The sequence below is a fragment of the Artemia franciscana genome, chromosome 13 (assembly GCF_032884065.1).
Source record: "Artemia franciscana chromosome 13, ASM3288406v1, whole genome shotgun sequence".
Taxonomy (NCBI): Eukaryota; Metazoa; Arthropoda; class Branchiopoda; order Anostraca; family Artemiidae; genus Artemia; species Artemia franciscana.
In genome coordinates, this window is record NC_088875.1 from 48,676,049 (window position 1) to 48,692,443 (window position 16,395).

The 16,395-nt window shown below is 35.2% G+C and overlaps 1 protein-coding gene across 3 annotated transcripts in view; it reads right to left on the reverse strand.

Annotated features, from left to right (window-relative positions):
- LOC136035032 (uncharacterized) overlaps positions 1–16,395 on the reverse strand; it is a 321,337-nt gene that overhangs the window by 298,046 nt on the left and 6,896 nt on the right. Inside the window, exon 2 of one of the 3 annotated variants that reach the window (XM_065716625.1) lies at positions 15,354–15,501. The exons of the other annotated variants lie outside the window; for them this stretch is intronic. The gene's annotated coding sequence lies outside the window, so the exon portion shown is untranslated. The remainder of the gene's footprint in view (positions 1–15,353; positions 15,502–16,395) is intronic. 3 annotated transcript variants of the gene reach the window in all.

Genomic DNA, 16,395 nt, shown 5'->3' on the forward strand with positions numbered 1-16,395 from the left:
CTGGCAGCAAACCGCATTACATGGTCCAAACAGGTCTCCAAGATCCTTGATGCCGGACAAGGTAGAGATACCTGATTCCCGCTACAAGTACAAGTAAGTACAAATTTAGTAATTCAAGAGAGGTTGTAGACCTGCGAAACCCATAGGGTAGATAACTGCTCCAAATAAATAGCTCCTCGTCACTTTTTAGGAAGAATGGAAGGGTATATTCCGATAACAAAAATGATAATCCTGAAACTACTTCAAATTAAAACCAACAAGTGGCAAGACAACAAGAGCGAATTCTTCCTATCTTTGTAAGGGTTTACCAAGTATAACACACAAAGGTGTCAATTCACAAAGTTAAAGGTCAGAGTAAGTATGCATCTATAAAGTCAGGAGTACCTATTACCCTCCCCAACTAGCACACATACAAACACAAATGTTGTTTTGAAACTGATTGCTTATAGTCAACTAGCCAGAGACAAAGCATGTGACAAATTATTTCCTAAGTGTTTACTTATTCTGATGGTGTGAAATTTGTAGTCTTTGTTTTTCTTGTGCATTTGTACTTTATTATGTATTTTTGTTGTTTTTTATGCAAAGGCACTGTATGGCATTCAATTTTTTCATTAATAGTATTCGACTGTGATCAGCATTCAAGAAGTCGGTGAAATCTTACACAAAAGCTTATGAAACCGAGTGCAAATATGTGCGTTGTGTCGAAACCGCGGGCCGCTTTGTAGCCAGAACAGAAACATGATTCGTTATCCGCATTCATAGGGTAGCCTTCACGACAAGACTGTACCAATAACCACCCTCCTACCTAAAAAAGTGGTACGGGTAGAGATTTGCTTTTCGGTTTAATGGCTAAAGACAAATTTCCCCCATAGTTGAACAGTACATCCTGAGTACAGGCCTAATATACCAGTAACCATAATTGTATATGCACAACACAGGCTGTAATTACAAAGCCGCGCCCAATAGCGTCTCCTTTGCTTCGGATCTACTTCTAATTTGACCCTTTGCCCTCCTGTCCTGTCTCCATATTCTAAATATACCCACTATAACAGAATACCGTGCTCTCTAAGTTAACAGTCTTAAAAATTCACTGAGTGCATTTAGATCTTAACGTAGTACGGTACAGCATCTGTGTATACATCTAATAAACTTTTGGCAATTCAATTTACGAAGTTAGGCTACTTAGTGTCTGGGTAAGAATTTTCTGTCCATGGGCATAACCATTTTAAAAGTGGTTATACTCACCGACATAATATGCCAATATCAAATCAGCAAAACCATGAATGGCTAAAAATACAGACAGTCTCAGGCGTAAGATACAATATTAAAGACTTATATGAACTTGTATTATTTTCCTCCAGTTATTTTAGTACAGACAAAAACATACATAAAATACATCCATACAGTATACTGCGCATATCATCAGAGCATACGAGCATCAGATCTGAAGCATCAGAGCATACGCTGAAGAGTTTTTCTAGTGAGAAATTCAAAGGAGTCATTAAGTAAAACCTTCGACTATGTGTTGGAAAATAACTTCTTAAATAACTTTCCACTACCGTGACACCTCGGTTTTCAAACTTCGAGTCAAATCTGTTTTCAAACTTCGAGTCAAATCTCTCCGTTTTCAAACGTAATTTTAACATTAGACGTTTCATTTTTCTTCATTAGCTTTAGAAAATATGGTTAGATTCTCAATTAATTCGGTCTTGGAACCAACTTTTCGACCAAATTCTGGTCAAGAACCAAGGTTTAATTGCATATAGAGTTCCAAAATACTTTCATTGAACCTTCGAGACACGGGATTGGTTTTAAATGATCTGCAAGAGAGACCAGAAACTGAAAAACAACAGGTCTTCCACACTGGCACAAATTGCAGAGGGCAGGGAAATGTATTTTTCGAAAAAAAATGTTCGACCCCCTCCCTCAATATTTTTTAAACTGGCAGTACTGGTCTTCAGTATAATCTTGGAGCCACACTATAGTCACAGATGTGGATAACAAATTATTTTATTACTATTTCATTTACCTGCTTCTGTAATATACAACTACGACAAGCCATTTATAAATCTCGGCTTTTTATCAATAAATGATAATGCATGAACGATAAAAAAAATAAGTTTTTGTCAAAAATCACAATTTATGTTATCACTTTCAAGCCTCATAAAGCACTCTAGAATTTTCATTCCAATCAAATGAGCCCCTCCTTCTGCGACCGCTCCTTCTGCAAAAAGTGGCTGGTGAAAAAAATACATTGAAGCCACACCGGCATTTACTAAGCACCGCGAAAGGGAGCGCTTCAGAAGGTGACTATGGTAAATAATGACGAAGACCACACTGCCTTTCCATAATACAACAACAAAAGAGAGAATAATGAGGACTTTTTTCCCAAGACAGTGAACCAACAAAACCTATTTGAATATTTCGGCCTTATATCTAAGGGCCGTCTTCAGCAAAGAAAAAATAAAAAACAATAAAACACTTACAATAAAAGTTCTCAGTTAAAAATCCATTTGTTTTTATTTTAAAATAGCCTTGGCATCATTACTTCTTAACGAAAAGTTCAGCCAAGACTGTCTGATAAAAGCTAACATTTTGCAAGATAAAAAGGTTCATTCATTTCACTAACTGTATTTATTAAAAATTGGAATGATTTCTTATTGCGATATTTGCCTTCTCTGCAACTAATCTGATAGTTCTTTTGATATTGGGCTTGTTTTTGTTCGTTCCTATTTTTGTTTTATTTTGAATTAGATTATTTTCTATAATTAATTTTGTGTACATAGGGTTGAGTGTGTATTCACCCAAGTCTCTATTTAGGGATGTGTTATTATTTAAGTTTCGTTTGCCTCACGGACAGTTTGTTTGATTCCTAGGTCATTGCTAATTAGAATTGTTTCGTCAAATAGAACATAATGGTCTGAATTTTCAAAAATATGATTACTTAAAGCTGAATCGAAAGATATGGAGTTTTTTTAGATTTTAATGCTTTTTCAATACTTTCTTTGTGTTGCTGCAATCTTGTTCCTAAATTTTGGTGAGTTCGACCAATGTAATTATTTCCACAACTACATGGTATTTGATACACCCCTCGTAGACGAGTATTTGGGGTTTTATCCTTACCAGAATTGACAAGATTCATTATACTTAAATTGCTTGTGAATACAACACGTAAATTGTTCTTTAAACAAACTTTTTTCAGTTTTGAAGTAATTTTCGGAATATAAGGTAGGTGAATCGTGTTTGTGGGTTTATTCGAATCATTTACTGGTGTGGGATTTAAGGCTTCAGAAGAATGCATCTTTAATCTTTGAGCAATAACAGTATTTATGAGAGAAATTGGGTACCCGTTGCCAAAAAGTATGTCCGTAATAAAATTTAATTCTTTTTTAACATACGGCTCTGAACAGATATTAAGTACTCATGGTGACTATGGTGTGACTCGGGCATACTCCTTTCGTATCCTACGTTTGTTGAGTGACAGAAATCGAGAGGCTATCCACTCTTCACCATCTGGTCTATATATTTGGGAATACCGCCTGTTACGTTATGCATAGAACACTATGGCATGCCATACCTCTTCAGGCCACACATGACACACTTCGGGCCACACATAGCACACAACATATCACAAACACAATTAACTCGGTATTCTGATATTCCAAAGATTGGACCATAAAAGGAGCTCTTCAAATTTGCAATCAATTCAGAAGTGAATACATACCTGGCGATTAGAAAATAGCTATGAAATTCAGATTGTCAGGATTCGCCTGATGGATCACTATTAAATGAGCCGACAATCAAGACTATATTTGTTTATTTAATCCTATCCAACCTGATTACAAGTGGATCTCCTTAGAATAATATTTTATGCGTAGATACACGTGCTTTACTCTTTCGGACGACCCGTTTTAGGGAAGATTTTAGGGACGATCCATTTTAGGGAACACTCCCAAGGGCATATCTAAGCTTGTTTGAAACCTCTGCTGCTCGAGAGATGTTAATTATGTGTGCCACGCACATCTCCAGAACTCAACTGTGTTCCACCAAAATCTGTATCTACACATAAATTTAGTTATGAGTTAAGGATGGACCTTCTCCCCCCCAAATGTTGACCACATGAATCTTATGGCAAATAAAGGATTTTCAATCTACTGTACTTTCTAAGATATGAACTAGTATATGCAGGGGTAAGAACAGATTTCATCGGTTTTCGACAGTCTGGACAACGGCCACCAGGAAATGAAGTGACAGAAGACGGAAGAAAAGGAGACAGGAGTTGTTATCATTATTTTTCTTTTCTATTTTTATTTATCTATTATTATTTTTAATTGATTATGTTTTTTATTTATGATTATGTTTGTGCAAGATATATAGGCCTATATATAGGTTATACTTGACTTTTTTCTGGGGTTATTAATAATAGATTTATTTAAATAGTTGAGGGTCTTTTTTAATTGTTGTGTTAATAGGTAAGTAGTTACGTGGACTTTTGTACGACCGAAAACCCTCATAGGTTTTCTCTAGTGTGAAAGTGTTTTATTTGTAAACGTGAAAATAATAATCTTATTCGAGAAAAACTTCCTACTTTGCGAGTTTCTCGAAAACTTGATAATGAAGATACTACGTTTGAACACAGAACACAGGCGAACTGATCAGGCCGTAAGTTAAACAACTTCGAACATGGAGTAAACCAAACTACGAATTTCTTCGGCGCGATAGAATTAAATTAATACTTCAAAGGAAGAAGGAAATCATATCCAGAGTCTAAATTTGTGTGATGCCAAGCTTCTTGTGACTAAGTTTATTCATTTTTCACAAATTTAACACAAATCATGTGGACTGGTGTATAAATTGCAGGACTGAAACAACTTAATGACTGAGTCAAATTATACTTCTTCTGTAAATGTAAATGGAGATCTTTTATTTTATAATGTGACACAAAGTCTAAATATATCCGCTATCATCTTACCGCATAATTTAGCATTTGCCAGGCCTCCTAGGGGTTGGTCATGAGCCTGCATCCACATAGATCGGGGGTGTGATTATATTCTCTTATTTGGGTCTCAACAGACCCTGGAAATTTTCAAGTCATTTCTATAATTTTCAAATAAATTTTCTATTTTGCTTCAATCTGCTTCCCTCTCTAAAAACGTCTGCTTAAGTGCCTCTAACAATCGTCGGAAGAACATTAAGATTTCGAAAAAAACAGAAATGGTTTTTGGAATGGTCCCTGGTACACGGTCCATGATACAGATCATGATGTCGTCCTGATACCCATTGTATTCCTCTAGCCTTACAGATTGAGTTTCTGACTGTCCCTAAATATTGTTACTGTCCCCTCTTGATACAACAGCAATCATCAATGGTTTATTTTCAAAACTAACCCCTGGTAATTTGATCTTTAATTTCTAAGCTATTAACCACTATAGCTTGTTTTCCTTGTGGAAGAGGGGAAAATATCCTACATTCTTTGTTTTGCACTGCAAAGGTTTCCCTATAAAACAAGATACAACATTAATTTTTCCAACTTCCGGCCTGGCATTTAGAAAAGTGACATTTAGAAAATTTGGATTCAACTGGACAACAAGAAGCAGATTAAAATTACTAAGTAAGTCGTTCAGAAGCCGATTCGATTACGTTCATAAGACAAGTAACTGGGAAATGTAAAAAAAGAAGGTAAATTTGGTAGGACATTTATGTACCAATGTTGGTGGCTGGCACGTACGCAGGGGGGGCCTTCGGGCCCGAGCCCCCCTCCCCCGAAACTTTGTGAAATGTTAAATTTACCCATGGTTTCTTGGGATTTCTGGTAAAAGTAGGACATTTATTAAGAATCTAGATACATGTATGAAGCCTTTTTGGGGGGATTTTACAGCATGCCATTATCCGGTCAAGTCAATGCCCAATTATTAACCCATTTTCTGTCTAACTTTTTACCCTCTTTGAAATAATTAGCAATTGTGCTGTTATTATTATTTTTTTTGTAAAGAGAGTTTGCTTTCCACAGCAAAATAGAATTATCCTTGATATTAGGGCTTTTATCCCCCCCCCCTTTCAGGATAAAGTACAGCTTTTAATGGATCATTTTTGGAAACTGCCATTTTTAATTACAATCTACGTTTTTGCAATAAAAGAACTACCCCCCACAGCATCCATATTGCACTGTTAACCCTAAAATTTCCCTTTCAGTGGGATATAATAGATTAATCACTGGTTCTAAATATCTATGAACATAACCCGAGCCTAAAACGTACTTTTGAGGATTCAGTCTTCTCCCCCCCCCCCAATCCGTTACAATACTACAGATTAAAGTCAGTCTGTATTTTCCGATATACGTGCTTTTCGCATTACTAAATAAAAAAAGTGCTACTTTATATCTGCTGTTTCGAAGGTTTTGGCCCCCCCCCGAAAAAAAATCCTGCGTACGTGCCTGGTTGGTGGCAAACAATATTCCCAATTAGTCGTGTTTTTTTTATGGAGGCTATACATCAATTTTTGTGTCTTTGGACATACACCGAATAAGTGATATACTCAATAAACATGTTTTTTGTTTAAAGGCTAAGAGATATAAAAAGACTTCCCGCAAACAAGTCTCACAAATCGGACACAAGGTATTATTCGATATTTTAATGAGGGTTCAAGAAAAACTATTTTCAAAATCCAGGGGGGGGCATTTTTTCAATAGACACTAAAGTAAGATATTTCTACAAAATCTAAAAGGGGGGAGGCAATTGCTCCCCTATCCACATAAACAAAAACAAATTCTTTGCAAAAATGTAAAATCAATAGCACAAAGAGGAATATTAGTTCAGCATTATGATTTTAAACATGCATATAAATCACTTAAATATTTGCGCACAAAAAAAGAAGAAAGGGTTCGATAAGACACTAATGATAGTGATCAATCTAGTCTAGTTAATTCAGAGGCTCATTATAATAAAATGCAAATCAAAACAGAATAGTTAAAGATATTGAGCGTAAATACTTGGGAGTGGTAGTATTAATAAAGATTAAATTTAAAAGTCAAAATGGAGTCATACTGTGGTCACTGGATACATCAAATGGAGGGATTGGCATGTGAGTCAAAATTATACGGATATTGCTGAATTTTAAGTCACCTCTTGGAATTTGAATAATGCAATTTAAATTTACACCTTAAAGTAGAGTTGTTACCCCAAATTAGATCACCTTTAAGTTTCCAGTAAGCTGTCAAGTCAAAAATAGCCTAAGAGACCTCTCGGGACCCCTGCCTTTGCAATCAAATATTGACAAAAATTAAACTGCCTCTCAGTCACAGAGCCTACAGAGGAAGATACAATTCTTGAAATGACAATTTTTAAGACCAACGAATAAAAAAAAAAAAAAAAACAGAACCCATTTAAAAACCATATATTTCGGCCTTATATTTAATGCTTGTCATCAGCAGAATAAGTAAACAATAACTGAAGGAGGTGATTTACAGTGCATTTTAGAAGATTTATGGAAAGAGTTACCAAAATAACAAAGATTTTAACACGGGGCCTGGCCAAGAGCTTCCCCACCCCCTTAAAGCCACGTACCCACTTAAAGCTGCGAGAATAACATTTCAAGGAAACCTACCGAAGAATTTCAATGGGATTGTCGTATTTCGTACATAATGTAAACCAAAGATAATTAAGTGATTTTTTTCGGAGTCAAGAAATTGTAAGGATAGGGGAGTAGAGTAGACCTCCTGTGAATCCTCCGTAAATCAGGATTCTAAAGTGTTTTCAATTATTTTGTATACTTTCAATATAACTCACCTTCTTGCTTTTCAAATTTTTTATTCCCAAATGGAATTCGAAATGAGCAATTAAACATGACTTATATAATTCAGAATTAATTCATCAAAAACATTTCCCCCGAAAGATTTATATCTGTATTTTCTAGCACCAAATTTTATTTTTATGAAATTGCATGTTATACAAGGCCTTTTATCTGTTATCGAACTACTTATATCTTAATTCTTTAATAGCGATAACCGTACAATAATTAAAAAGAAGATCTACGGGACAAAATTAAATGGCAGATTTATCTATAATTAGACTCCTGACTTATACATCGTAACTTCCGTTCTCAAGGGCCCCTATATCCTAAGAAGTTCGATCCAACTATAGAAGAGGCGTCACTAATCATCATCATCATCTTCTAAGTACTCTTTACACGCCATCCTTTCAAAGACTATCTCAATTTATTATTCATTTTGTTATCTGTAGTAGGTTTGGCAAGTCTGATCACTTCCATTTTTATTTCATGAATTTTAAGTGTTTTCTCAAAAATTTATTACATACTGTTTTCTCACTCATAACTCGTTGATAGTAGCGTATATTAGCTAAAATTTATGGAGAGGGGGCACAATTTATTTTCAAACCCGGGGGGCAAAATTGTCATTTTTTCAATGGAAATACTAAATAAAAGACATTTTTTATGAAAAAAACTGAAAGGTATTTTTCAAAATCTAACAGGATCAAGGAGTCCAGGAGGAGGGTAACCCCCCCCCACGATTGACACCACTGAAATCTAAACTATTGAAATTAAACGCACTTTTATGGAAATTTTGATGACTGAAATAACCGAGCATGTACAAATAACTAGCCCTAAATAAGAGTCAAGAAAGTGTACAACACACGTTTAAGTTGGTCATCTTCTTTAAAATTCTTCTTCTTTAAAATTTTATGCACTTCTTCTTCTTTGAAATTCACTCTGTGTGGAGCAACACCGGTACTTTTCGGTTATATAATAGACACTCGGGAAGTGAAGTTCGATTAACGCTAATGAAATTAAACAAAATATAACGAATATATAATAGTTTAGAAACAAAATTCGGCTATATATTTGCACATTAGGGGGAAGGGGTGTAAAGCATAGCATAAATTAAATACATAAACTAACTATTGTTGTACTTAATATATGCTATGCTTTACCCACACACACACCCCTAATGTATAAATATATAGCCCAAATTTGTTTGCATAAACTAAACCAAAATACAAACTAAATACTTAAATAAAATATAGCTACAATTTATTTTGCAACCAAACCAAAGCTAATTGTGTCGTATAAAGAAGTTGCTTGACCAGTTTCTTGTGTCATGCTCGCTTCATACGCGATCGAAATTGTATAAGGTCTATTATATAACTGATAATTACCGCAACGCCCTTTACCTTACTGCAGCCTTTCTGATAACATAATAAGCTTACACACCTATCCAATCCAAACTTAGACATGTATCATGACCGAGGAATGTTTCTTCTGTGCATTATTTGTATTTCTTACTTTTATCTCACCGCGGTTTTATAATTTTAATTCTATTTTCAAGGGCCAAAATTAACCAAAAGGCAGCCATAAGAACTCATAAACAATGTGCCCAATGTACCCCTGGGCACGCTTGCAACCACACAGGAGATCAGAAATTTTAATATATTTATTATCTGTGTTCGTTTTAAGTTTAGCTTTAGTTGTTCATTGTTATTAATTTGCGTTCAAAGCTTCATCTCTTTATACAGAGTAGTTCCTGCTTGTTTTAAGCTTTAGTTTTCATGAAAAAACATTTTTTAAATGTGAGGAAAAACGAAAAACTCTATTTGAAAGTTCACCAAAAGTTTTTCCTCTGTGGTTTATTGTCTTCCCTGAAAGCTCGAGTGTTCAGACAAATGGTTATAAATGTTTCTTTAAAAAATTTTTACAGATGGTACTTTGAGAAATTTACGCAAGTATAAAATAAAACTGATATGTGATTACAAAACACGTTTCCACATTGGACATGATAATAGAGACAGCAAGCAATAAAAGCACAAAGATTAATTTCGATAATGCAGAACCCATAAAAAAGAAAAAAAACTCTTCAGGAACAAAAAAGTAAAACATACACAATTTGTAACCTCAAATTTGATTACAAAGTCTTCGTTACTGTGTTAAGACCAGAGTTATTATTTTAGGAAGGTCTCAAAAGAGGCTTCTACAGGCCTCTCTCTCTACCATAAAAGTGAAGTTTCACTATAACTTCGTGCATTTCACATGAAATTTGTCTAGTTTGTGATTCTTCCTCAGTCTCCTCGATAGATGTCCGGCATAGACAGATTTTACTCCTTTTCAAAACATGGAGCATTTGTGCGGGATTTTCAACTGAAAGTAAGGAGCAATGTTAAAATTCAAAACGAACAGAAATTATTCCAGGGTCTATATGAAGCGGTTGGCCCCCTCCTCAATACCTTGCTCTTACGCTAAACTTTTTTTAGCACTTCTAAAAAAGCTCCCTAATCTAATTGAACAACCCTTATGATTCAGAATTCGTTCTTAAAAATTGAGACGAACAGTCAAACTTTAGAGTAAAGAGCGAGGTATTGAGGAGGGGGGTAACCTCTTCATATACGGAATATTTTCTGTTCGTTTTGAGTTTTAATATTGCTCCTTACTTTCAGTTGAAAAAACTCGTTTTGTATTTAATTTCTGATCGTTTTTCGAATAATGCTGGTAAATCTGGCTCACCCTCCAAGAAAAATTCCCTCCTCTCACGGGAAAATCCTCCGTGGAAAGTTGCTCCCGCGTAAAATACATCCCCCACCTCATGTAAATTCCATTCTCGCTGAACCCCCCCCCCCCGTAAAATTTCTTGCGGACAAATCACACTGAAAATATTCTCCTTAGCATATTTTGATTTATAAACAAAAATAATTTCTAATCGCTTTTCCGATAGCTCCGGAAATCCTCCTTCCGTTGAAATTTTTTCCTGGAAATCAAACCCCTTAAAAATTTCCCCCAGAACATCTCCACATGCAGAATTGGGTTGGCAAAGAATAAATAAAACAAATAAAAAAAACAATTGTGCATAGAAATTCTGTTAAATCCCCACAGTCTAAAATTTCCCCTGGAAATTTCACCCCGAAAATTCTCCCTGGGGGTTGTGTGTGTGGGGGGGCTCATGTTACCCCTAAAGGCAGAGTTATTGGATTTTTCAACTATGTTGAACAAAATGGCTATCTCAAAATTTTGATCGGACGACTTTGGGGAAAAAAGGGCCGTGGGCTTGCAATTGTTAATTGCAATCCAATATTTTAGCCACTTAAAAAGGGCCTTAGAACTTTTAATTTCTGTTTGAATGCGCTCTTTTCCGATCATTTATGACCGTTATCCCCCCTGGGGTAAAAAAACACGCATCCGAGAGCTTTTTTCTGTCAAAAAATATAAAATTCATGCTTAAAACTTCTACAGTGGGTTCTCTGAAAGCGTAGTCTTCATTGAGATTCCTAAGACTTTAGGGGGTATTTCCCCCCTTTTCGAAAATCAGGAAAATTTTCTCAGGCTCATAGCTTTTGACAGGTAATGCTAAACTTGATGAATCTTACTTGGAATCAGCATAATAATCCAACTGTTTTGATCTATCTATTGATATCATTCCGTTCTAAGAGTTTCGGTTAACATTGAGCGAGTCGCTGCTTACTTACACGTTTTTTTTACTTTTTATTTTGAAACTATATGTTTATCTTTGTCAATCTTTAAAGAACCTTTCTTTACTATAACTTTTTTATGAACTTTTCTTATCTGACATAGCATATGATTTCTTTTCTTTTTCCTTTTTTGGTTTGTCTAGTTGCTTTCATGAGTCTGAATGTCATGTAAGCTCAAATTTTAACAAACATCAGTGAAAATTCACCAAATTCGTCTAATTTTGCTAAAATTTTTTTTTAAGCTAACTTTATATATTTATTTGATTGGGCTATATTTGTAAAATTCCATTCTGCTGGAATTTTAAATTAAATATTTTTATAATTTTTAACATTTAAAGTTTTTAAATATTAAAAACATAAATTACCTTTAACCATCATCAGTGAAAATTCACTAGATTTGTCTAATTTTACTCATCTTTTCTTCATTAAGCTAGTTTTATGTATTTATCTGATTTGGCTATATTTTGAAAAATCCATTAAAGAAAAAAAAAATTTACTAGCCAATTGGGCAGAAAATAGCCCAAGTGCTGCTGAAACCTTGTAGAAGTTCTATTATGTCATTTGGCTGTAAGGTTTTGGGAAAGTCTAAAATGTTAAAGCAATTAGGCTTATTTTGCCAGAAAAAAACATTTTTAATAGAGCAAATTTTCATTGGATAAAATTTTTCTTAGCCCAACAGGTGGAAACTAACCCAACTTGGAGCATTGCTTCTACAGAAGTTAGCCTTTCAAAAAACCTCAATCCATTATTCTGTCTGGAAGTTTCAGGAGTTCGATTTTTATCATCACTCGGCATCAGGAGGTTGCAAATTACTGGCAGACGAATCCCTTGTAATTACGGTATTAAGAAAGCCTGATTAAGATCTTTTCACCCGCCTTTACATTAAAATAGCCATTTGAATGTGAGTTGTAAACCCAATACCCTGTATAATTAACAGCTGAAACCCAGAATTTACGATCCAAAAGGTGTTTTTGCATTCATAAAGAGTTTTAAAAGCCACAGGAGAGATCATGAATGTTGTGGCGATTACTAGGGGTAACTTTCAAATTGCATTTTTAAGGAGTGGTTAGACATACCTTACATTATTAAGAATTGGTTAAAATGCGTTACCTAAAAATATAGACCCATACTAGGATTTTTATTAAAATCAAATTCAACTTATTTAAATTCAACATATGATTAAAAACACTCTAGGCCTCTTTTTGTCGTCGAACAGCTAAGACTTTGCTTCTCCCTGTGAACAAGAATAGACTTAGAATTCATCAAATAAGTTAAGTACTAGTCAAGAGCGCAAGGCCGTATCCTGGGGTGGTTAGGGGGTTTCAACCTCCCCCTCCCCCAAAATTTTTATCCGACTCGTAAAAACCTACAAAAATGAATACAAACAAATTTTGTATGCGTATTTTGAACATTTTTGTACCTCCCCCCTCCTCGACAAAAATCCTGGATACGGATCTGCAAGAGCGTACTAGAGTTTTTTGCGGGAGAGGGACAACTTAAAAAATGTGCAAGGTACAGAGAAACATGGAAGATATTATATGAGCATGGTAGGAATCTTCGGGATTGTTTTTAGAGAAACTCAGACCTAGAGCTTCCCTGCCCTGATTGTCATGTATTTTGAAAAACGGACTAACTTTTTTCTCTATTCGTCTGGTAGGAGTAAGTGGCTAATTTAAACATTAGAAAGGTAAAAAGTAGTACTCCAAGATGTGCATGATCACATATTCCAGAAATGTGTTAAATATATTTAAAATGTACAATATTTAGGCCCTAACAGTTCTACCTTAAAAAGTTCTAGTACCAAGGATACATATCAATGATGCTTAAACATATTTCTCACTCCTGGCAAAATACAAGGGCAAAACTTTTCCACAATTACATCAGCTATCTAACAAAACTTGCCCGACGGGGCAATGTCGCGCAATGTCTTTGGGCTGGATAACACCCCGCCCGCGCTTGGACTGAATAATGTTCCGCCTGTGCAAAATCATTGGATATCGTCAACTTTTAGGAAGACAAATCATCTAATCGGATGGCTTCTGAGGTTTCCATTAATATTGAAGTGAGATATCTAGTGAAATCTAATAGATAAGCTGTGCCAAGGACATCAAAACAAAAACATTTTGCGTTTTAGGTTTTATTCGTTCCTGAGAACCACAGTTTTTCCAAGTAAAACTGCATTTTTTTAAGGTAGTACCATATTTTCCTCAGAGTTGCCACGTTGAACCGTGAAAATAAATAAGCGAAAGTATTTAGTTAAATTTGACAACACATTTTGTGCGTAGAAACTCAAACATTAACAAATTTTGATTCTCAAAGACAGCAACACCTTCAAAGGAAGCCATAATTTTCCCCCATGTTTCCTTCTTTTAATTTGACACCCACTACTACTAAAAACTGCACAACTGTGTGTTGGATCTCACAACCCCTCCCCTCCCCCCAAAAAGTTGTTGGCCCCCCTCCCCCCAAAAATGTTGCCCCCCCCCTCCCCCCAAAAAGTCCGAATCGTAAAAACCTAACAAAAATACATATCAACCAATTTTTAAAGCGTTTGGAAGTTTTTTGTAAAAAAAAAAACCACCCAACCTGAATAAAAACTCTGGAATACACCCCGGATCGGAGTGAAAGCTGTTTTTAACGAACACCGCATGAGCCAACCTAGTTGTTCGACTTCTTCTACAAGTGTTGACCTAGAGACTGATTCCTTTCAATGATCCTCTGTCACTGACTTTAAAAACACCGTAAAACAAAAACAGCAAAAAAAAACAACTTAATATTCTTTTGGTGAGAATGTATGATTCTATTCTGATGAAGACAGTTGGTCCAGCCATTTTGCAAAGATTGCTTCAAACTGAATATCTCAATTCAGTTTCCGCTAATTTATTACCTTATACTTTGCATTTGAATAGAGCTTCCAAGTTTTTGATATGAGAAAAGATCACAGCATGAAGTATTTCTAGAGCTCGAATTTCCTTTCCCATAAAGAGGGTGACATACAAAGGGGGATAATCGCTTTGGTATATAATGGCTTGCGATGAAATTTGTAACTATTTCCGTATTAAATTGAAGATGCAATTTATTTAATTAGTATGTTACAGTACATTTACCATGCTAAAAGGATATGCCGTTTTCAGGGGAAATCATTAACGAAAAAGTTTAAGGGGAAGAAATAAGAAGATTTTTTATTGGGAGGATGGGTTCAAAGACGAAAAAACACCTTTTTAGGGTTAAGTTTTTCCAGGGGAATCCTTGAGACGACTTCAGGGAGAGGCGGAGTCTTCCTCCTTGTTTGGAGGTATAACAGAGAACTGAGGTCCTACGACATTATATAAACTTGTGATACAATATATATATATATATATATATATATATATATATATATATATATATATATATATATATATATATATATATATATATATATATATATATATCAAGGGATTATGCTCGTGATCGTTTAGCAATGACAGATTCTTTGCAATAGTAAGTCAAGTTCGAAAATTGAAAGTTGTAGACAACCTAGTAAAAATGTACCTTGATTTTTACACTGTTTTTAATCATGGGCACCGTCAGGGAGGGTTCAGGGGAAGGGGAAAATGTGCCCCCTAGGGAAACTAATGCAATGAAAAGCTTGAATTTACTTAAAACCCAGTCATTTTCACTTAAAGAAGATGCTATTACCTGTTAATCCAATTGAAATGCTCTTATTCACTATCATGACACCTATTCATAGGAAAATTGGCCCCCTGTCAAAATTTCCTGGCGGCATCCTTTTTTCCAATTATATAACTTTCGTAAAGACTGTAGTTAATCACAAACATTAGCTCGAATAACGCAACTTGTAAAATTTGACAAAAAGTCAAGACTCTTCAAAAGGTAGCCTACCTCGATCCAAATCATGGATTGAAACTTGGAGATCTACAATTTCCGTTTGCAATTTCCCCATCTCATCTGAGAAATTACTATATTCTACTATCGTTCTGACTTTTTTCGGGAAGGCTTGTATTGAATCAACGGCCACGGCCACTGGTATCTGGCAATAAAATTTCAATACTTAATAAAAATCATTGTGACCAAAAGCTCTTACACGTGGCTCTTCACCGGAAAATGTTTCTCACTAGACAGCTTCTTAGAAAGCGTGCCCTTTACAACTTTCGTTTACTATGGTTCGTGGCAAGGGCATATCCAGGATTGTGCGGGGGGGGGGGGGCAAAAAACTATAAAAAATGCACCAAAATTTGTTTATATGCATTTTGATACGTTTTAACGAACTGGACAATTTTCTTTTGGGGGGAGGGGGGTTCATGCCACCCATCCCCCCATAGGAGTTTGTGGTTCACTCTTTACTACTTTACAGCTATTGCTGTAACCACGGTTAAATTTTATAATTCCTAAATTACGTTATTTTGTCATCCACTGGGTTTTGACCAAAACCCTGGGTAATTTATCTAATTACTAATTATATTATCTTACTGTAATATTTACATTGGTCAAGTGCTACCTTTCGTTACAAGCATCATAAAAAGTACCTTTAAATATCGTTCTTTGTCTTACTTTACAATTACCACAAATGACCCTCTGCCTTCAAGGAAAATGTTTTACAAATGAAAAGACACATTGTTCAGCAAGCATTCCCAAAAAAGTTTTCCCCCCAGAGAAGGGTCTCGATTAATAAGACGTAATACGAGGGAATCATAACCAAAGCTTTGTGTTAGCTTAATAGGGGATATTTCAAATGAATTAAATGTATAAAGACATTGCTTATGCATTTAAGCTGGATACTCCTGTAATTAGAAGTATATAAGGATATGCTAAAACATAGATGCATCAACTAGAAGATATGAAAGAATATAGAATGCTGCAGTGATGACAGTGGTCAAACACGGTTCTGAAGCCTGGGCGCAACAAAGAACGGAGGAAGATTTTC